General features: G+C 40.1%; 1 pseudogene; it reads left to right on the plus strand.

Moving 5' to 3' along the window:
• Nucleotides 1-1,455: 1,455 nt before the first annotated feature.
• Nucleotides 1,456-22,317, plus strand: LOC132379831 (interferon-induced protein with tetratricopeptide repeats 1-like; annotated as a pseudogene).
• The last annotated feature ends 1,450 nt before the right edge of the window (nucleotides 22,318-23,767 follow it).

The following is a 23,767-nucleotide window of genomic DNA, read 5'->3' on the forward strand; positions in this document are numbered from 1 at the left end:
CGATGAGTCTTCGTATGAGATTCCTTCACTGCAGGTGACACGAAGGTCGGTGGTGTTATGGAGAGTGCAGAAGTGAAAGGCGCTTACTGACCATTCAGGAGACAATAGGATGTGTGTGTACTTGTTTGAGAGAACGTATAGTGTTTGTAAGTGTGTTTGTGTTATTTAAGATTAAGTTTGAATCTTTAATGTAACACACTTTTATACAATAGGCATCGTAATTTCAGTGGCACAGAAGTGGAAGATTGCAGAGTACATACCATATGTTTTTAAGTATGTACAGTTTAATTTTTATCCATTCCACATATTCTGATTCATATGGGAATTAGTTTGGAGATTTTTGAGGGAGAGGTTACACCAGGTTGGGATGGAACATGTTGAAGTCAGACAATGACAGGTTGAGAATCCTGACCTTGACCTGCCAGAATCCTGACGAGCCAGACCTTGACCCCGGTTACTATCATTCACAAGTCTTTCATCAAGGGGAATAACGGAGCATTTTGTATGCACTGACCTCACTTCAAATTGCTTGCAGAAATTCAGAATTTTCTCGCACAACCTTGAGAAATGATTGAGGTTCACCAGGTCACCTAAAATATAAAAGGTGTCATAAAAGTGAAATGCCTGAGGAATCAGTGGGACAGAATAGCCCAGGGAGAGCAGGATGGTAGACGGACACCTGGTGGGAATGTCAGTTACGAGGAGAGATATTGATGCTTTAAGGTAGAAGTGAGGCAGTGACAGGGGGAGGTGAGAGTAACTGGGGAATGATAATGCCCGTGGTTCAGAGAGCTGATGAGCCTGCTATCGATTATGCAGAGCATAAATATCAAGCATATGAGGAACACTCCGGTTGGAAAATCTAGGGATTGCTGATCCAGTCCACATGAAAAATGCAGAATGAAGGCCTGAGCTCAAGCCACTACGAAATTTTAGTTTTGGGGACAGTTGTGGGATCAAACAATTCCACCCAAGAGATAAATCAGAGGAGGAGGAAGAGAGGTTGTTAAGTGGCTGTAGTTGATGTAGATTTATTGAAGACACAGTTGACATGCTTTCTGTGCCAGCAAATAGGGCACCTGGCAAGGGAGTGCCAATTAGACATAGATTGGTAAAGGTGATGTCACAGTATGTTACAGCTATGGCCTACCAGGGGCATAAGAGAAATATGTGAAAGTCACCCACAAAAACAAGCAGCAGTGCCTTCTTTGGTGGCAACATCTATTGTTAATACTGGTCACCCACGGATGTACACAAGCTTTGTACACACGGATGTACACAAGGTTTCTTTGTATACTAGCAATGAGATATGCCTGTGGGCACTGGGTTACCAGTGAATAACTGATCCAGCTTTGCCAGTGGCTGGAGAGATGATTTACATTACGAGTGTGGAGGTGAATGAATGAGGGCAGAGTGAAGGGAGCCTCACTTACTTGAGATTGAGGGATCGCAGTGATGCGAGCACAGATAACTGGATCCGTTAAATTGAATGTGATCTGTTTCCAGACTTTCAGACAACTGGAAAAGGCTACTGTGATCATGTGGCATACGGACTTTGGATCTGATCCCAGGTTTGCGATCTGGGAACTTTACCTTGATCCTGGGATCAGAGACCACTGGAGTGGGATGATCCCACAGTATGTGAGCACTCAGTTTGATATCCCAGGATGTGATAATAACTGGAATCAAATTCTGTGGTGCCCAGTGATTTAAGAATAGGGAGCTGATTGGGAGTGAGGAAAGCGAGAATTACAAGAAGGGGTTTGTCCTCCGAACAGATGACATGATTTCTGAGTTTCGCTGTGGGGAACTAACTTTTCCCAGCCGGTTTCATTCAGCGAACAGTGACTGATATAATAAAGTTTACAGCTGTTGGGAAGGGATATATGGTTGTGAGATGAGCCGATAAGACCATAAAACCATAAAACATAGGAACAGAATTAGGCCATTTGACCCATCAAGTCTGCTCCGTCATTCAATTATGGTTGCTGCCTTTTTCCACCCAACGACCTGGTCTCCACAGTTGTCTGTGGTAACAATTTCCACAAACTCACTACCCTCTGGCTAAAGAATTTACTCCACATCTCTGTTTTAAATTAAAGTCCCTCTATCCTGAGGCTGTGCCTGCTTGTCCTAGACTCCTCCATCATGAGGAAAACCCTTTCTATGTCTATTCTGTTCAGGCCTTCCAACATTCAAAAGTTTTCAATCAGATACCACCCATCCTTCTAAATTCCAGGGATTACAGGCTCTGAGCCATCAACTGTTCCTCATATGATAACCCTTTCATTCCCAGAATTATCCTTGTAAACCTCCTCTGAACCCTCTTCAATGCCAGCACATCTTCTCTTAGATAAGGAGACAAAACTGTTCAGTATGTTCAAGGTGAGGCCACATTCACGCTTTACAAAGCCTCTGCTTCACATCGCTACTCGTATATTCTGTATCTCATTAAATGAATGCCAGTAATGTATTTGCCTTCCTCACCACCAACTCAACCTGCATGTTAACCTTAAGGGTGTTTTGCACAGATCCTTTTGCATCCCAGATTTTTGGATCTTCTCCTCATTTAGGATATAGTCTGCACTTTTATTTCTTCTACCAAAGTGCATGACACTGTATTTTGCAATATTGTATTTCATTTGCCACCTCCTTGCCTATTCTCCTAATCTGTCTAAATCCTGTAACATTCCTGTTTTCTCAAAAGATTAACTGGGCAACAAAGGCTGGTTAGATTACCATCTGTTTTTGGCAATATGCCAGAACCCCAAACTCAACGAAGAAATGGTCATTTGGGAAAGCTGTAATGCAACAAAGCCAAGTCAGAAGGAAATATATGTTTGGCAAATTTGCCTACCATACAACTAGTGGCTGATTATGTACAAGCAATCACAAAACTGCACGATGTTGTCTGTTTACAAAAAATGGCCATCCCAATGCTTTTCACTGCTGCCATCGGGAAGGGGGTACAGGAGCCGTAGGTCCCACACTACCAGGTTCAAAAACAGTTATTGCCCTTCAACCATCAGGCTCCTTGCAGTAACACCGTGCAAGAGGAATGTAGATGTCAATTTTTTAAGACAGTGAACAAGTGAGACGAGACCTAGACTAGATCTTCCTGGACTGGGCATTGTGGCAATGAGAAAAAATAAGTAATTGTTTTTTCCTGTTTGGGCTGTTTAGAGTGTAGTCATAACAGATTAGAATTCTTCATTAATATGTTGCGTGAAATCACAGAATGAAATCAAGGGTGTGAATCTGAACAAATAAAATTATGAGGACCCAATTGATTGGCAAATGATTCAATGAGTTGATCGTGAGTGGGCAGTGTATGATGTTTGAGGAATGAACTGCAACAATATTTCACTTGTGATTGGAACAAAAATACGTTAGAACAGAAGGGTGAACCGTGTGAGGGAAATTCAACACAGTATCAGACCAAAAAAAAGCAGCAGCTTGGGGATTGGAGCAGTTTAGACTTCAGCCAAGGTGGGCAGAAAGATTGATTCAAAGTGGTAAAATGAATTGTGAGAGTAAACCGGCAGGGGACATAAAATTGATGGTAGATATGGAGAAGTAAAATAAGATAGTAATCAGAATTGTAGTAGATAGTTTACAATCAGAAACAGGGAAAATTATAATTAGTTGAAAGAGAATGCTCAGAACAACAGAACAACTGGCGTTTTGCTAACACAAATTATTTCAATGGTTGAGCAATGCTTATTCAGGAAATGTTTCCAAATTGTTTTTCATTGCCTCGGTGTTATCAATGGACTTTGAATTTGAGTTTCTAGTGATAATCAGGAAGTAATGGACAGTATAAGCGGGTGTCAGGTCGAACATCAGACGCAACAACGGAGACTCAGCAGAAGAAGAACCGCACAAACTGAGAAAGAGCACAAATTGCTTTCCATCCAACGAACATCATGAGGTAAAGGACGTTTCCTTGCAGTTTATCTTTATGTACAGATTATTATAGAGTAGTTGGTTTATGAAAATTAGTGAATCATAGCGCAATACCTTTGAAATACCCAGAATGGACAATGACTGTCCTGACAGAGCTGTATTTCAACAGAACTGAGTTGATCAGTCAGTTCAAATATCACTTTGAAAGGCAGAGGAATTCAAGAAACAGCAATGCCTTTGGTATTCTTGGGATGGTGCACCAGCTGGCTGGCGAGAAGGTTGAGGCTACTGAATCATTTGAAAAGGCCTTGGAATCTGATCCTGGCAATGAAGAGTATCTCAATTCTCTTTCTGAATTACACCGTTCTACTGGGCTCTAGATATCCAAACAGATCCAGGTGTACTGTGCCTGTGGAAAGGTCTTTCCCCACCCACTTCTCACTATTAGAGTTGACTATGCAGAGAAGTTTTACAGAGAACAGGGAAATGTTGATACAACAATATTGCTATTGTCTTTCTTTCTTTTATCAATCTTTTTACTGATTTATGAAAAAAATGTATATACAAACAAGAGGAGTATATCTCTGGTATATATGTCAATAGCAGTACATACAGAAGGTAAAATAAACATTATCGGAATCATTCATGGTGTCGATCTACAAAGTATAGATTTGATATAGAATGTTTAATTCTCCTCTTAACAATTTACGAAGGAAGGACTATTAGAAATTCTTATATAAATGAAAAAAAGAAAAAAAAACACTATTTTAAACAGAAAAAAAGGACTGGGCAGTCCATCCTGAGAGAGAAACCAAGAGAAGAGAGACTCTCTGATCAAATCCAAGGTTCTGAATAAAAAACAGCTGCAAGTGAATCAGTACAAAAATCAGATCACATGAAAATATTGAATAAACATTTGCCAGATTTCTTCAGATTTAAAGGATGTATCCAATGTCCGACTTCTTATTTGCTCTAGACTTAAAGAGGACCTGATAGAGGAAAGCCAATAAAAGGCGGTAGGAGGGTTAGGGTCCTTCCATTTAAGTAAAATGGCTTTCCTAGCCAATAAGGTTGCAAAGGCTCTGATCTGCTGAGCGGGAGCAGGAGTATATCTTGCTTCCGATGGAATAATCCCAATAATAGCTGTAAATAAGTTTGGTTGTAAATCCAGATTCAGCACTTTAGATAAGGTTTTAAAAACATCTTTCCAAATATTCTCCAACTTTATGCAAGACCAAAATATATGAATTAAAGTGGCCACCTGAATATTACATCTATTACAAATAAGATTAATATTGGGAAAAATAAGGGCTGCTTTATCCTTCGACATATGTGCCCAATGCACTACCCTGAACTGTATCAAGGAATGATGGGCACAAATAGATGAACTGTATACCAGATGGAAAGTTTTACTCCATTGATTATCTAAAAGTAACTCTTGAAATTCCAATTCTGAGGCAGCTATAATTTTATTGTTAGATATCATTTGTAAATTGAATAACCATTTATAAATTGTAGCTATTCATCTTTTTTGGAGTGCTTTAACCTGGAAGAGGATATCTATTATATTAGATGGATTAGCGGAGAGATAATTTGGAAGCAAAGTACATAAAAAATTTCTAATTGGTAAATATCTTAAAAAGTGTATATTGGATAAATCAAATTTATCTGGTAGCTGAGTAAAAAACATTAAACAATCCCCTATAAACAAATCCAAAAAAGTTATTATACTTTTGGTTTTCCAAATTAAAAAACCCTGATCTAAAATTGATGGTTTAACAAAAATAGTTATGATATATTTTACTAGAAAGGACAAAATGATTTATTTCAAAAAATCTATGAAACTGAAACCAAATTCTTAATGTATGTTTAATAATAGGATTAAGGTCTTGTCTACCAATCTTAGAGAGCAGAAAAGGAAGAAGAACTCCCAGTAAACAGGCCGATGAATACACCTTCACTGAGTTTTTCTCCAATTCCACCCATAAAGGACAGTCACATATGTCTGAATAATGAATCCAACAGGTAATATATTGAATATTAATTGCCCACTAGTACAGTCAAAGATTTGGCAAAATCATACCACCATCTTTTTTTAATTTCTGCAATAAAGGTTTACAGAATCTAGGATTTTTATTGTTCCAAATACAGGATAAAATTATAGAGTCTATCCAGTCAAAAACCATTTAGGAACAAATGAAGGAACTGCTTGAAATTATATATATAAAAGAATTTTGGTAGAACTATCATTTTAATAGCATTAATTCGACCAAATAATGATAGCGTCATAGGAGACCATTTAGAAAGTGATTGTTGGATATAATCAATTAATGGGAGAAAATTATATTTATACATATCTTTAAAATTCTTATTAACTTTAATACCAAGATAAGTAAATTGAATTTTAGCGATACTAAAATGTAATTCCTCATACTGATCCAAATGATAATTAATATGAAATAACTCACTATTGTATAAATTTAACTTATATCCAGAAAAATTACTAACTTCAGAGACTATGGATAACACAGAAGGAATAGATTTCTTAGGATCTGAAATGTAGATGAACAAGTTATCTGCATACAACGAAACCTTATGCATTTATCCCATTTCTTAATATCCCGAATACTATTGGAATTCTGAAGAGCAATAGCAAGAAGTTCTACAGCCAAGTTAAATAACAAAGGACTACGAGGATAGCTCTGCCGGGTACCTCTGTACAGTCTAAAATAGGGAGATTTTTGATTGTTAGTTATAACCGCAGCCATAACACAAATACTTTATTTTCACCAAACAATTGATACTAGAGCGTACAATCATCAGTGATAGTTGTTTCTGTGCTTTGCACTCCGTGAAGTATAAATCGAAGTAAATACAATAAAATTTTAAATTATTGTTTGAATTTCCAGCATCTGCAGATTTCCTGGTGTTTGGTCTATAAGAGTCACATTCAGATAAGTCTTTTCCTTTTTTAGGAATTAGTGAAATTAATGTCTCAAAAAGTTTTCAGGTGAGTCCCAGAGGATATAGAATCAGTGAAAACTTAATATAAATGAGGTGTAAGTATCTCAGTAAAAGTCTTTAAAATTCCACTGTATATCTATCTGGTCCCAGAGCCTTACCTGATTGAAGAGATGATATAGCCCTTGTTATTTCCTCTTGTTTAATAGGTGCATCTAATGTATTCATATCTTGAGAAGAAATTTTAGGTATATGCAGCTTTTGTAAAGTAAAAATCCAGAAATACCTTATTAATTTCCTGACCATCTGAAGTTTCAATTCTATCAGCTCTTCGTATTTTCACAATCTGTTTCTAGCCATATCTGCTTTTAATTGATCAACCAACAATTTCCTGACTTACCACCAAGTATGTAAAATAAACTTTCAGATTTGAGAAGTTGCTGCTCAATGGGATAGGTCAAAAGCAAATCATGCTGTGGTTGAAGTTCCACCCTTTCTTTACAGAGATCTTCATTAGGTGTTACTGTATAAACTTTTTTCTATTTCTTTAATCCTGTTAGTAATCATTAAAAGTTCTGCTTTGATTTTCCTTCTTAAACCTACTGAATATGAAATTATCTGTCCCCTGAGAAAAGATTTCATTGTATCCCAAGTAATCAAATTTGATATTCCCTCCATTGTATTTGATACAATAAATAAAGAAATTTGTTCTTTAATAAAGCTTACAAAAGCTAAGTCCTGTAATAAAGTAGTATTAAATCTCCACTGAGAAGAATTTAAAATGTAATCAGGAAATCTAAATGTTAATTTCATGGGTGCGTGGTCCGCCAATGTGATGACATCATACATGCAATCGGCAACAAAAGGCCCCAATTGCATGTCCAGCAAAAAATAATCAATTCTTGAGTATTTATGATATATATGTGAAAACAAAGAAAAGCCCCTATCATATGGAGATGATAACTAATCCAATTTCATCCGATTCACAGCAGATTCTGGTCTATCATACCTATGAATACATGACCTCATTGAAAATATAATGCTTTAGAAGTATTTGAATACATGTAAATTCCCAACAGCAGCGGAACTCAACAGCATCTCTTTTTCTCAATTGGACTGTAACAAAAGAGGGTGACACAGTAGTGTTGTGGTCAGCACAACCCTTCATAGTATAGGTGGCCCAGGTTCAGTAACTACTGCAGTGTGTAATGAGTTTGTACGCTTTCCCTTTTGCTGAGTCTGTTTCTTCCGAGTGCTTCGGTTCTCTCCTGCTCTCTAAAGACGTACCGGTTGGTAGGTTAAACGGTCATTGTACGTTGTCCCCGATTAGGCTAGTGTTAAATCGGGAGACACAGGGCAGTGTGGCTTAAATGGCCAGAAGGGCCTATTCCTCATGGTATCTCAATAAATAAATATATATTTTGTGTTATGTTTCATCATATTGTATCAACAAAAACTCTCCACTTTGAACACTGATTTCTCTTGATTTTCTGAAACTTTTTGTAATATCTGTTGTTACTACTTCAACTGAAATAGCTTTTGTTTAATGTATTCAATATGAAAATGCCACCATATGCAGAAAGTCAGTGAAACCCCGATTTGCCCAACATACTGATGAACAGAAGAACACTTAAAGACAGGTTATTCTCCTTTTTCTTCCAGGTAAAAGCTATCTGCGTTTTCCAAGGGACTTACAGCTAAAGATACACTTTCATTTTGTATATATACCTTCCCTCATCAGCATTGTTAACAAGAAGTAACACCAGAGAATGAATATTAAAATAACAAAAAGACCTACTTTCAACGTGTCATTCACTGTGCTGGGACGGTGTTTTACAGAATCAGTGTAGATGGAGTGAGCCATTCGGAGAGGTGAGTTGGGGCAGTGGAGTTCTCATGGCCTCGGCGCGAGGATGGATCGCTCTGGGCGCCAAGCTGATTTGAAGAGCTTGAGAGCAGTTTCAGACTGGGTGGGAAAATCTGGGACTGGGGTGAGTCACTGGTCTGCGTGGTCTAGGCCCGAGCCCTTTGCTGTGGCCAGTTTCTAGTGTGAGTTATAATCTACTGTATATTCAATGTAAATGCTGGTTCAGATAGAAGGCGAGAGCTGATTTCGCTCATTCTCCTCGATATTCACTCTCTCCAGGGTGTCAGAGCCTTTTGGTGCTCCATTGTTTGGTCAGTTTTACTGCTGGCCCAGATGGACTGAAAAGGCAGGTTGTCGGGATGCAAGGTGAGAGCAGATTTCAGTTGCTCTCTGGCAATGGTCACTCCCCTCTCCATGGCAATGAGGCTATGAAGCCAGGCCCTGCTGCTATGCTGCATGTCTGCTAATATGCTGAACGAGGCTTCGGGCCTACACCAGGCTGCTCCGGGGTTTGGATCTGAGGACTCAGTTCGGTTTGGAATGTTGTTGTTTGCTTCAATTGTTTTCACGATTTGTGTTATTTATTCTCTAGCACATTGGATGTTCCTCTTTTATTTCATTTTCTTTAATTGGGTTCTTTTGGGTTTATTGTTTTGTCGGTACTCGAAATTCCAAGGCTGAGAAAATTAGGGACAGTGCTTGTGAAATGATCAATGTGGATGCGTACTTTATGGTTAGCATGGACAAGATACACAGAAGCTCCTCAAACTCTTCTCTGTGCCTTGATAACATTCAGCAGTTCCAACTACGTTCACTTCAACTTCTAGTTCCGACTTTCAAGTTATCCCCTTATCCTGATGAAACTGTAATTTCCTTGTACTACCGCATAAGTCGTGCATGGAATTTGTGGGTAAACAGTGTGGCCTCCTCCGTGAAACCAATGTCTGGCACGTGAAGCTGACGAATTCCTATAAGAGGCAGCACTCAGCCTTTCTGTGGACAGAGCCAAGTTGGCACCCACAGTACCTCTGAATGCTGCACGAGAAACATTCTAATTTACATCAAACTTAAAGAAAAATACAAGTTCTTTATTTAAATAAAAAAGACACTCCCAGTTCATAACCAATAAGGGAAGATATGTCCCACTCCACTAAGTCTTGAATCTAGACACCCACCCTTTCGCCATACTACCAGACTCCAAATGCCCCTTTGTTACCTCTCTCTCAAACTGTCTCTACCTATCCTCCCAGCTCCACCCAAAACCTCCCCCATTTTGTTCCATCTGTCCACTACCCCCTTCCTCACCTGGTTTCACCTAACATCTGCCAAACCCTATCTCTTCCCTCCCCCTCCCCTCTTTATACTGGCTCTTTCTCAGTGCTGATGAAGGGCCTCAGTCTGAAATGACAACTATCCCTCTGCCTCCACAGATGTTTCTTCACCCTCTCAGTTGCTCCAGTTATTAGTTGTTGTAGATTCTTACCAGCCTCTGAGTGATGAAATGAAGAAGTTCCCCCTCATGTTCATCTTAAACATTTCACTTTCACCCTTAACCCATGTCCTCTTGTTCAAGTCTCACCCATCATCAGTGAAAAAAGCCTGCTTGCATTTACCCCATCTATACCCCTCATAATTTTATAAACCTCAATCAAATCTCCCTTCATTTTCCTATGCTCCAGGGAATAAAGTCCTAACAGATTCAACATTTCCCTATAACTCAGATCTTCAAGACGCATCAAAAACCTTGGAAATTTTCTGTCCTCTTACAATTGTATTGATATTGTTCCTGTTGGTAGGTGATCAGAACTGTAGATAATATTCTAAATTAGCCCTTACCAACGTCTTATAGAACTTCTGCAGAACATCTCAACTCCTGAATTCAGTACTTGTATCTACTGCTACACTACGATAAGGAATCCCTATCATTCCTTCCCAGAGTGCATTTTCGTAAGTCGGATCATTTGGCTGTACTCCGACTTCCTGCTACAAGCAGAGCCTAAAGGGCAAGACTCCAGATATCAAGACAACTAAGTGGTGGTCTGGGGTGGCTGAGGAATGGTTGCAGGATATCTTAAATTCATGGACTGGGCCCTGTTCAAGAATTCATCTGAGGACCTGAATGATTACACCAAGGTTGTTACACACTTTATTAAAACAGGTGTGGATGAGTGTGCTCCCACAAAATTGTCCCAGGTTTTCACCAATCAGAAGCCCTCTGGAAAACCATCTCTGGGGAAAAGTGGGGATTCCGGACTAGACTGGAATCAATGAGGAATGCTCAACAGCTGTGGCAGGGTTTGAGTGCCACAACCTCCAACAAAGTTAAACATTTCATCATGGGGGACAACAGAATTTCGCTTCCAGATGAGCTCAATGCCTTCTATGCTCACTTTCACCACCAGAACAGGGAGGAACCATCACGCACCCCCAAGAGCCTTCAAGAGAGTGAATCCAAGAAGAAACATCCGATCTGCATGGTGTACCTGTCCGAGTACTGAAGACTTGTGCCATCGGACTTGTGGGTGTATTCACGACTATCTTCAATCTTTCCCTCCAGCAGTGTGTGGTACCATCTGCTTCAAGCAGTCTTCAATCATACTGCCCAAGAAGAGTGTGCTAACCTGTCTAAATGTCTATCGCCCAGTGGCACTTACATCCACAGTGATGAAGTGTTTTGAGAGGCTGGTGTTGAAGCATCTCAGCTCCCGTCTCTCACTCAAAGTTAACAAGACCAAGGAACTGATTGTTGACTTCATGAGAGAAAAACAAGAGGTCCACGAGCTAGAAATTATCGAAGGATCTGAGGTGGAGAGAGCTGGTAACTTTAAATTCCTGGGTGTCACTATCTCAGGAGACCTTTCCTGGACCCATCATATGAATATTACTGCAAAGAAAGCAAAACAGTACCTCTACTTCCACAGGAGTCTGCGGAGGTCTGGTGTGTCTTTGAAGACCTTCGAAACTTCTATCGATGTGTGGTGGAAAGTGTGCTGACTGGCTGCATTATGGCCTGGTATGGGAACACCGATGCCATTGAGTGTGAAATACTACAAAGGTGGTGGATTTGGCCCAGTACACCCTGAGTAAAATCTTCCCAGCTATTGAGCGCATCTGCATGAAACATTACTGTAGAAAAGCAGCCACTTCATCAAAGACCCTGACACCCAGGCCATGACTTTTGCTGCTGCCATTACGTAGAAGGTACAAGTGCCTTAGGTTTCACACCAGCAGTTTGAACAACAGTTACTACTCCTCAACCATCAGGCTCTTGAACAACAGGGGATAACTCCACTCATTTAAGAACTCTCTTATATTGTTGTTTCATGCTCTTTATTTATTGCTATTTATTTATACCGGCATTTGCACAGATTGTTTACAGTTTATAGTTGCTGATGTTTACAGTGATTGTTCTATAGATTTGATAATTCTGAGAGCAGAAAAAGAACCTCAGGTTTGTGTGTGGTGACATGCACATACAATGATAACATATTTTACTTTGAACCTCGGAGTTCTGAGGATTAACAAGCAGAGTTAATTGAAAGGAAATGTATTTAGATTTCCAGAAGGTATTCAATGTGGTGTCTGTAAACTGTGTAGTTTACTGTTCTGTGATGGATACTCCTCAGTTCATCACAGGAAAAGACCTTCCCACCACTGAGCTTATCCACAGAAACCACTGCCATAAGAAAGTAGCCTCCCCCATCAAGGTCCACCACCATCCAGGCCATGCAATCTTCTCACTGCTGCCATCGGGAAGGGGGTTCAGGAGCCTTAGGTCCCACACTACCAGGTTCAAAAACAGTTATTGCCCTTCAACCATCAGGCTCCTGAACCAGTGTGGATAACTTCATTCACCTGAACTCTGAACTGATTCCACAACCTACGGACTCACTCAGTCAAAGTCAAAGACTCTACAACTCATGTTCTCAGTATGTATCTATTTATTTAATGACTGAGCACTTGCACTAATTGCCCCCTTTGGCAAATTGGTTGTTTTCCTTGTCTTTGTGTAGCTTTTCACTGATTTCATTGTTACCGTGAATGCCTGCAAGAAAATGACTCTCAGGGTCATACATGACAACATATACATACTCTGACAATAAAATTACTTTGAATTCTGAAAATTAATCAACAAGTGTGCAAATTAAGATCTTACTATACTGGGGAACCTGTTGTTGTGAATTATATAACAGTAATTGAACAGATGGCAGAGATCGAGTGATTTGTTCTTTATCAGCCTGAAGAGACCTAACTAGTGCAAAGCTCCAAGAATCAGTCCTTGGTCCTCAATTAGTCACCATCTTGCATGATGAGTTGGAGAACTATCACACTGTGGGTTATTCAAGTTTGCCCTTTTCGAGGGAAGACAATCTTCAGGGAGGCTTCTCAGAAGCTGTGACAGAATTTAGCTCATTTCTTGTAAGAAACAATAATGGTAACCAGCCAGTGCAATGAAGATGCATATGCCATTTGCCTTTTCAGTGGGGTGAGGTCACACCTGGAGTGTGGTACTCAACTTGGCATCTTTATGAAAAGTTAGACTAAACTTGATGGGAGCCCAGAAGAGATTCAATAAGCTAATTCACGCAATGCAAGATTTGCTTGATCATGAAAGGCAACAGAAATTGGAAATAAATATTCTTTGGTGCTTAGAAGAATGAGCGGAGACCCTATTTAAAAATTCAGGATCCTGGGGGAACGTGATGAGATGCTTCCACAAGCTGAGTAGTGACATAGTTATAAGTTAAAGAGGCAGTCAAATAAAACTGGTGCATAGAAATATCTTCTTGCAAAGTTTGGTAAATCATTTTGCACTGAGTTTCTGGTGGAATTAAAGACAGCTTGTTTATATTGTTTTACCCTCATCGATGATGTGGCACCAGCTGCAATTTTGCTTGTGTTGACATGAAACACCTTGTAGAGATCTAAATGTAGCGATTCTGCAGTGAAACAAGCTGGAATGCAGTTGTGCTGGTCTTACTGGAAATGGAACAAAACAGACCAAATTCCTCAAATTCATTTTCCAATGCTCTGTCGATTCAATCTCCAATATTATCAACGCCCAGTCACATTGAGTGAAAAATTTCACAACTGAGGATCTACTTGAGGGTTTTCACTGGCCACCAATGATATTGAGGGATGGGGCCACCCTCTTACAGGCAAAATGGCCCTGTGCTGTGTACAGTCTTGAGGAGCACCTGACAGATGGAATGCCATTGAAAGGCTGAGCCTGGAACTATCAAAATGTGGTGTTTTAGACATATAATCCACATTTTCATAAACTTGGAAGATACTTCCATACGGAATGGGTAACAATGAAGCTGAGAATGAAAGGGTTGACATATGAGGAGTGTTTTATGGCTTGGCCTGTATACATTGCAGTTATGAGGTACGGTGGGGGGTTTCTCATTAAAATCTGTTGTATATTGACAGGAGTATAGGAGAGAATGTGGAGAGGATGTTTTCAAAAGTGGGACAGTCTAGGATCGGCGGGCACAGCCCCAGAATACAAGGATTTCCCTTTAAAACTGAGATGAAGAGGAAAATAATAAGACAAAGGTGGTAAATCTGAGGAATTTATTGCCACAGCTGTGAAGCCCAAGTCATTTCAAGAAGGAGCTAGATAGCTTTCAAGAAGCAGCTAGATAGATATCTGATGGATAGGGGAATCAAGGGATATGGGGACAAGGCAGGGACTGGGTATTGATAGTGAATGATCAGCCATGATCTCAGAATGGCGGAGCAGACTCGAGGGGCCGAATGGTCTACTTCTGCACCTATTGTCTATTGTCATTGGGTATTTTTAAAGCAGTGTTTGATAGTTTCTTGATCTGTAAGGATTTTAAAGGTTGCAGGAAGAAGGCAGGAGAATAGAGACAAGAGAGGTAATACATCAGCCATGAGTAAACATCAGAGTAGACTGGACAGGCTGAACAGTCCAATTCATCTCCCATACCCTATGAGCTTAAGGTAATAAACTGAGAACATGGTCAATCAAATGGAGAGTAGTGTGAGGTTGTGAAAATGGTTGGATGTAGCTCAGTCTCACTCTATTGCGAAATACAAAAAATACAGACAACAGTCCAAAATGCATGGTTTGCTCACTCAGGATGTCATGGCTTCCTATTGCACTCGGTGGGTGAAATAAAACTTGACAATCCTCATTCAATCATTGTCCTGCCCACCTGACTCTTTACCATCTTCCCACTCCAATTATAGATCTGACAGTCACTCAAAACCATTGACACCAACCACATGCCATTTGAGAATTGCCATGAATCACACCACCACCCATCAACTTCCTTTACTGACACTCCTTTACCCAAATATCAGTCCCATCTCTGATGTTCCTTTTTGGTCCAGAGTCCAGTATGCCCATCCTGGTCCCATCCTAACATCCTTTCCTGTCCTTGGGCACCAATCTCATGTTCCACCAACACAGGCCTGACATTGGCCAGGGGTGGAATGTTTACTGCAACCAGGATGATGGAAGACTCCCTCTACAGATAGAACTGACGACACTTACCCACCAGATGCTCTAGGGCAGGGGAACAGGACTGAGAAAAACCACCATATCTGTACATCACAATCAGTTAATCAGAAGCAAACACTGTCACCTCTGCCTTTAACAGATGCCATTCTCTTGGCCATGCAGTGGAAGGTGAAGTCCTTCAAATGAAAGACCATGTCCAGAGTGCCAGCAGTGAGCCATCTTTCTGTGAAGCACAGTACCCAGCAGTCTCTGATGTACTCCACCCTTGCTCTGAGTTTCTTAATCTTATTTTCCAAATTGTGAACATTAGCCAGGAGGATGGTGGGTTTGGTACTCAGAGCCCCATGTTACCTGAAACTCATCCAGGCTGGAGTGTTTTCTTAAAGGGAAACTACACTCACTATCCCAGTGGTCTGCAGACAAGTCTTCTGATTTTGAAGATCAGATTTTATAAACATCTAATAACAATGTTGCTTATGGAAATACCACCAGATGTGATTGTAGATTCCAGCTGTAGTCGTCCTAATTGGGAATATTTCATGTTTCCTTTCAGAGCTGCACAGACACATTTTGCCACTCTCCAGCACCATGTTACCCACCAAGAGCATCATCTGGCTGGACATCCAACTTTCTCTGAACACAGGAGCCCAGATGTCCACATTCATCATTCCTACCAACATAAACAAGTACACCAATTTTCACTAAACACTTGCAGAAAATTTTTATTGAATCTCATTCACACATTCCAGCTGCTGCCAAAGTTAAGATTTTCTGTATTTTATCTTGTCAACTAGGAATTGAAACAGGGAGAGCACAGTACAAATTTTCTATTGCTGTATTTGACCAGAAAGATCATTCACTTAGACCAGGTGTGGAAGGACAGCTGGATCCCCTGGAGGAGAAGGAAACAAAAGGTTAGACATGAATCAGAGCTTCAGAGGGACAACTGAGCAACACCATGAGACAATTCACCATCTCCAACACAATGTCCCCACTAAGCCACAACTGAGAGTCCTCTTTAAATAAAGATAGACTGCAGGAAACTTGTTCCAGCCACAATTAACTTGACAAGATTAAATCAAAAGCACAAGGGCTTAACAACTCTAGTTAAGATATTGATTAGTAAATACAGATGCTCGAAAACCCAGGAAGGCAACCTGCAGGACTCAGGACAATTTCATTTAGGAATACTGCGTGGAATCGGCCTTTCCAGCCCTTTGAGTCTCACTGTCCAGCAACTCGTAATTTAACACTAGCCTAATCACAGCACAATTTACAATGACTAATTACCCTACTAACTTGTGTGTCTTTGGATGTTTGGAGGAAATTGGAGAAGCTGGAGAAAACCAACTCATTACACAGGGATGACGTTAAAAGTCCTTGCAGGGACGCCAGGATTGAACTCCAAACTTTGTAATGCTGTCGTACTAATGATATTTTGTGCAGAGAAGGAGACATAGAAACAATGCATGCGACAGCTATAAGGTTGAAAACAATCTTTCTCAGTCAAATTGCCAATGAGAGGTGACCGTGTTCTAGGTTATTTTCCTTTCTGAAAGAATTGTTTCATGAGGTGTATTTTAACATCTCTTTTTGGTAGAAGTTGTATCATTCGTACATTCTCACTCAATCTAACAACCAGTGAGGGCAGAACAAATCAATCTCTGGAGTGTTTTAGTTACAGCTTTTGGAAAGACTGGGAGTTTATTTCCTATTTAATTATCTAATGGGACATTACTTCACAAAACATGAGGAAATAACTCCAGAGATTTAACATTTTGAAGTGCAAGAGATTCAGGAAAAAAGTATAGGAATACTTAGTAATCATAGACTTTTCCCCATCACTGCTATGCTGCTATTTAAGGGGGTCTTACAATAGTGCCTCTGATTTCTACATTTGATATCAGTCTGGTGGGTATGGCGAAAGCACACAGCAAAAGTTAAATATTCTTGCTTAATGGTATTGGACCATGGCATAAAAAGTTTGTAATCCGCTGACCTAGATGGTGTGAAACACAAATTACAAGATTCAAGAAAGATTGGTGGGAAAATCAAGACCAGCCTCGCAGCCAATTTGATTTTGTGAACTACTTGCAAAGCAACTATGAAGAAGCAGTTCAAAATTCAGAGAAAGCAAAAGGGGCTCTGAGAAAGAACCACATAGATGAGCCACCATTGAGCATGGTTTAACATGCTTTCAGGTGTGTGTGTCTTCTGTCGAGTGGGAGAGGAGAGAAGGAAGATCATCGGAGGGGATTATGCTGGCTACTTTACTGAGGTAGTGACAAGTGTAGACCAAGTCCACAGGGAGGAGGCATGTTACCATGATATGCTGAGCTGTGTCCACAACTGCATTTCCTTGTGGTCTCGTGCAGAGCAGTTGTCATAAGAGGCTGTGATATGGCCAGATACAATTATGTCAATGGTGCATCAATAAAATTCGATCAGAGTGCACAGGGATATGCCAGATTTATTTTGCATTAGTGAGCTTTCCCGACTGTGGTGTCAACACGATTGTACCAGGAATGTACAAAGTGAATGTTCCACTGTAAATTATCCTCAGTTGGCTGAATGTTGTGTTGGGTATTTGTCAATATTTGCCTGTAAGGATATCAATGCCACTTGAAAATTGCAGACAGCATGACATTCTTACACACAATGATGATATTGAGGGAGAAATTGAAAACCATGTTTCAGAACAGTGCAAATGTAACCATAAGTTACATACAGCTGTAATACTGTGGAAGAGGAATACGTGGATGCAATTTTTTAAGGTAAATAACAGATGAGACGGGATCTAGACAGGATTGAGACTAGATTGTCATGGAGTGGGTATTGTGCCAATGAGAAAGAATAATTAACAATTTTGTCCTGCAAGTGCTGTTTAAGGAGTGACCATAATGGATTAGTATTCTTCATTAATACGCTGGGTGAAGTCACAGAATGAAATCAAGGGTGCGAATCTGAACAAATGAAATTATGAGGATCCATTTGATTGGCAAACTATTCAATGGGTTGATCGTGAATGGGCACTGTATGATGATAAAGAATGAACTGCAACAATGATTCATTCCTGATTGGCACGAAAAGACGTAAGGAATGAAAATTCAACCCTGTGAAGGAAATTCAGCACAGAATTAGACCAAAAAAGCAGCAGTTTTGAGAATTGGGATTAGAGTTCAGCCAAGGAGGAAAGAAAGATTGATTAACAGATGTAAGATGAAGTATGAGAGTAAACAGGCAGGGAACATTAAACTAATAGTAAATATGGAAAAGTGAAAGAGGATAATGACCAGGATTGCAGACTGCTTACAATTACACACAGAAAAAAGTATAAATAATTGAAAAAGGATGCTCAGAGTGTCACACTACACAGGCATTCTAGTGAGGTGTAGATTATATCTATGATATATCAATGCTTATATTGGCATGCAGGAAATGCTACTAAATTCTTTTAATTGCTTCAGTGTTATTTATATACATTGAATTTCAGTTTCTTTTCACATTGATGAAGTAATGGATAGTATAAAGGGTTGTCAGGTTGAACATCCAACGCAACATCGTGGACGCAGCAGAAGAAGAACCGCACAACCTGAGTAAGGACCTGCCATCCAACTAACATCATGAGGTAAAGGATATTTCCTTGCAGTCCATCTTTATGTACAGATTATTATACAGCAGATTGTTTATTAAAAATAGCAGATCATAATGCAATAAGTTTGAAATACCCAAAGTGAACACACATGGGCTAACACGGTAGTTGAATGACGAGACTGTCGGGTGATCCCTACGTTACTCTGCTGAGGTGTAAACAGTGCAGGGAACTGCAGTGCTTTACTATTATTTTTTGTTATTAACATCCAATAAAATGGCTCTAAACGCAAGATTTGCATCTGATTCCAGACTTCTGAAGAGCCTTCTGTTCTTTCTGATCACCAGATCCACGAGTAAGTTCAAGGGATCATAAATTATCCTCACTCACGGCAGGAGAGGCAAGAGGGGTAGGAGAGTAGGAGTCTGATCAAGTCGGTTTATCTGTGCTTGACTTCCTCAAACAGGGGTCTTCAGTCGAATACGACTGAGAACAATGACATTATTTGTAAACTTAGCAGTCAGCGTAATCACTTTACCACGGATTGATTTCCACGGTAATTTGTAAGGAATGTGGCCATTCTCTGTGTGTGTGAGAAATTCCTCTGGATTATTGACTGTCATCCTATATACCAATGATGTACGGGTTAGGGTTAGTGAGTATTTGGTGTCAGAGAAGTGCTGACACACTTGTCATCTGTCCTGCACAATTCTTTTTGATCTGATATGATGCCAAACGATGCATTTCACTGTATGTTTTAATGTACATGTGACAAAGGCAGCTAATTTTTAACCTTCAATCTTTAAACATAAGAGCTGATTCAGCTCTGTCATACACTATATCTATGTAGGTTTGAGCATGTTTGGAGCCTTTGGTAATCCCTTTACCACAGATTGATTTCCACTGGTATTTGTAAGGAGTGTGAACATTCTCTGTGTGTGTGAGAATTTCCTCTGGGTTCACAGGAATCAGCTGCAAGTCGTGTAGTTGCCGCAATTTTATGAGATGTTCCACCTATATTCCAAAGATGTACGGGTTAGGGTGAGTATGCAAATTGATGCGGGAAACATAGTGACACACTTGTCACCTGCCCGGCCAAATTCTTTCTGATCTGATATGATGCCAAACGATGCATTTCACTGTATGTCTTGATGTACGTGTGACAAAGAAAGCTAATCTTTAATCTTCAAATCTTTAAAAATAGGAGGTGATTCAACTCTGCCATACACTAGAGCCGCGTAGGTTTGAGTACATTGGAGCCTACGGGCTGCATTCAGTACTGAAGTAATACACCAGAGGAACATGCTACTCTAAACTGTCATAATTTCCAGCCCCTAGCGGCTTTCAGGACAGAATGGAGGAGCTGCATCCACGGTGCGGAAAATTCATCTCCTTTCGGAGGAAGCAGGAAGCAGAGTTGATCTCAGAGTGGGGTTAAAGTTTGGCACAACATGTTCTATGTTTGATGCTGGTCTATGTTCTTTCAGAAAAGTGCAGCAGGATCAGGGGACGTTGCTCATGCAATTGTTCTGTGAACTGGTCTGGTAACTCATAAATTGCCAGACTTCAGTGGGCTTCACAAAACAACTTTATCTCACTAATGTTATTGAAATTCTCAATCTTCTAGACATTGAGTCTGAGTACTAGTGGCTGTCTGGGGAAAAGCACCACTTCTCTGTACCGAGATCTGGAGTTATGCTCAGGCTGCTGGCAAAAAAACGAAAGTCTGCAATAGTGGGAGAGCTCGACGTCTGGTAATAACACCAAGTCCACCATCAGTGTAACAAAGCAACAGATCAGCTGCCTTGGCTGTTCAGGAGACACATTTCCATCTTCATCACATGAATCAATTCTTCATATTGGGTTACTGATCTGAAACATTCTCCTTCCTCAGGTGCTGACTGACAGGCTGAGCATTTCCAGGGTTTCAAGGCCATAGTTATAAAGATTCTTTAAACAACAGCTTTCATTCAGTTAGTAAATCTGCGTTTTATGGGATTGCAGGTCAGACCTGCATCAAGTGATCTGAGATGGAATTCATGATTCCGTTTTTTCTCTCTTGCAGCAACACACCGGGAGATTTATTGATAGAGAAGCTCGTTCAGCTGCAGTGTCACTTCACATGGAGGCCACAGAAGGGAACTATTGACGTGGAAGATGTGATATTCAGATTGCAAGATTCTATTGATATGAATTTGAAGTATAAAGAGCAGTCCTACAACCAACTCGCTTTTTTAAATTGCCTGCAGGGCAATTGTGAGGAAGCAATTCAAAATTTAAAGGAAGCTGAAAAGATTCTGAGGGAGAACCACAAAGATGAATTTGAAAGAAGAAGCATCATCACCTATGGAAACTTTGCCTGGGTGCATTACCACATGGGACAACTGACCGAGGCCCAGTCCTATCTCGACAAGCTGGAGATGATCTGTAAACCGCTCAGTGATGGCCCTCGCTATACAGCAATGATACCCGAGGTGTACGGGGAGAAGGGATGGTCATTGTTGGGTTCTGCTGGTGAATACTATGAGGAGGCAAAGGAATGCTTTGCAAAGGCTCTGGAGCAAGATCCTGACAACACGGAGTGGATAATGGGATATGCAACCGCACTTTCTCGCCTGGAATCAATGTCTGGAACCCCAGAGAGTCGTGATCAGTCAGTCAGTGAAGTATTTCCGACGAGTACTGGAACTTGATCCAGATGACACTGTGGCCATGGTGCTGTTGGCTCTAAAACTGCAGAGGTTAGGGCAAAATGAGGAAGCAAATGAATTAGTTGAACAAGCATTGCAGAAGAACTCTAATCTTGCATATGTGCTTCGCTATGCTGCAAAATATTATAGGCAAAAGAGTTCTGTGGAGAAAGCAATCGAGCTCTTGAAAAAAGCATTAGAATTAACTCCACACTCTGGTTTCTTACACCACCAACTTGGATTGTGCTACAGAAGTAAGCTGAAATACTCTTGTGGCAGATATCCTCACAATCCTGAATTTCAGCAGAACCCAGAGTTGATTAATCTGTGCAAGTATCATTTTGAAAAGGCTTTTGAACACCGTCCAAGGTCGTTTATTAAAGCTAAACTGGACTTTGCAGACATCTGCATAAAAAATGGGGAGTATTCCAGAGCAGAGGAGACGTACCGTAGATTGGTGGAGTTAGTGGACATTCGTCCAGAGAATATACAGATCATTTGTCTGGAAGCTGGGTTATTTGAACTGCACCAGAAAAAATCTGAAACAAATGCTGTTCGCCTCTTCCTGAAAGGAGTGAAAATTGAATATAACTCAAGAGAACGGGAAAAATGTCGCAAGAAATTGGTGGAGTGGGCAGATAGGAAACTAATAGTTAATGCAAATGACAGCAAGGCTCTTGGTGTCAAAGCATTTCTGTATCAGCTGGATGGGAACATGGGTGGAGCAACTGAATACTTTGAGAAGGCTTTGGAGTTTGATCCTGGTAATGAGGAATATGTGAGTGCTCTTTTTCAATTGCACATCTGAGCACCACTGGTTTGTTTAAAAGGTGCATTTCCATCTGAACTGAGGATAGGTTTGGTGGGGTGTTGCTGTACTAGTTGTACTCTCTCAGCACCTTCTCTTACTTATTAGTGTTCGATTTGCAACTGTACCCAATTTTTCTGTTTCTTTTACAAAAATACTAATTCCTCAAGTACCCTGAGCAATCTGAATTCAGTTGCTCTTCTCTTGACTTTGGAAGGATGGGATGTGGATATTGTAGCAAGTGGAGTTAAATGAGAAATCAAATATTTTTCCACATTGGTTTGTTTGACCTATTAACCATTGAATTTATTTTACTTTTCACATATGTTCTGTTGTATTAGTGTAAATCTGGAATGATTTTTCGGGTATGACTGAATCTTAAGGATCTTGGTAAAATATCCTCTGGTAATTAAAGCTTCAAAGCCGAGGTTGGTCTTGTGTTGACACAATCAAAGAAAAGAAGCAACAAATTCTTAACAGCATGATACCAACCTGCTGAATGTGGTGGAGGAGTGTCCTGGAAGGGGAATGATGGGCAAGTTACAGTAGAGGGGATCTGTGAATTATTCATGGATTTCAAAAATTTTTCAATGAGAAAAAGGAATTAAGTTTTTACCCATAATTATTAACAGCCAAGGACAAAGGATCTGCCAAGCTCCAAACAAGATCTTGTGTGCCAATGGAACAAGAAGATGGAAGGGTATCATGCAAGGATCATGCCTTTGACCTGACCAATGGTGTTGGTATAGTGATAGCCAAAAGACATTCCTGTGATGTGCATGGGCTTGGCTGATTGAGATCAGATATAGTTATAGCTTATTTCATTTTAGAATCTTTTTATTGATATATAGTCTTCAACAGCTATAAAGTGATACAAAACTTCAGCAGATTAATATGTATACAATTAATAAAGCTGAAGAAACAAAATTGATCTTAAATTATAAAAATTGAAAAAAATAATTATATATAGGAAAAGAAGGAACAAAAAAGAACCCCATCTAACTAGGAAAAGAAAACCATTAACTTCAAAAAAACCCCATTAGGAATCAACGCCCTGGAGCAATACATTAGTTATAGCTTAAGTGAGCTATTGTCCCATAAAATTTGCAGAGCTAGGGAATAATGAGAAGGGAGATGCAGAAAGGAGAAAAGAGAGCATATGACTACCTGCTCAGATCAATCATCTGAAATTACAAAGAGAGAAGGTGTCATCGCCAATTAACTGGATACTTGTTCCTCAGTCACCACGGTAGCATAGTGGTTAGCACAGCTGGGGCATCGGAGTTCAGAGTTTCATTCTGATGCCGTGTATAAGCAGTTTTTCCATTCCTCCTCGTGAATACGTGAGTTTCCTTCAGATGCTCCGCTTTTCCTCCCGCATTCTAAAGTCAAAACTGTTAGCAGGCTGATTTGTCATTGTAAAATGTCCTGATATTAAACTAGGGTTATA

The sequence above is a fragment of the Hypanus sabinus genome, chromosome 22 (assembly GCF_030144855.1).
Source record: "Hypanus sabinus isolate sHypSab1 chromosome 22, sHypSab1.hap1, whole genome shotgun sequence".
Lineage (NCBI taxonomy): Eukaryota > Metazoa > Chordata > Chondrichthyes > Myliobatiformes > Dasyatidae > Hypanus > Hypanus sabinus.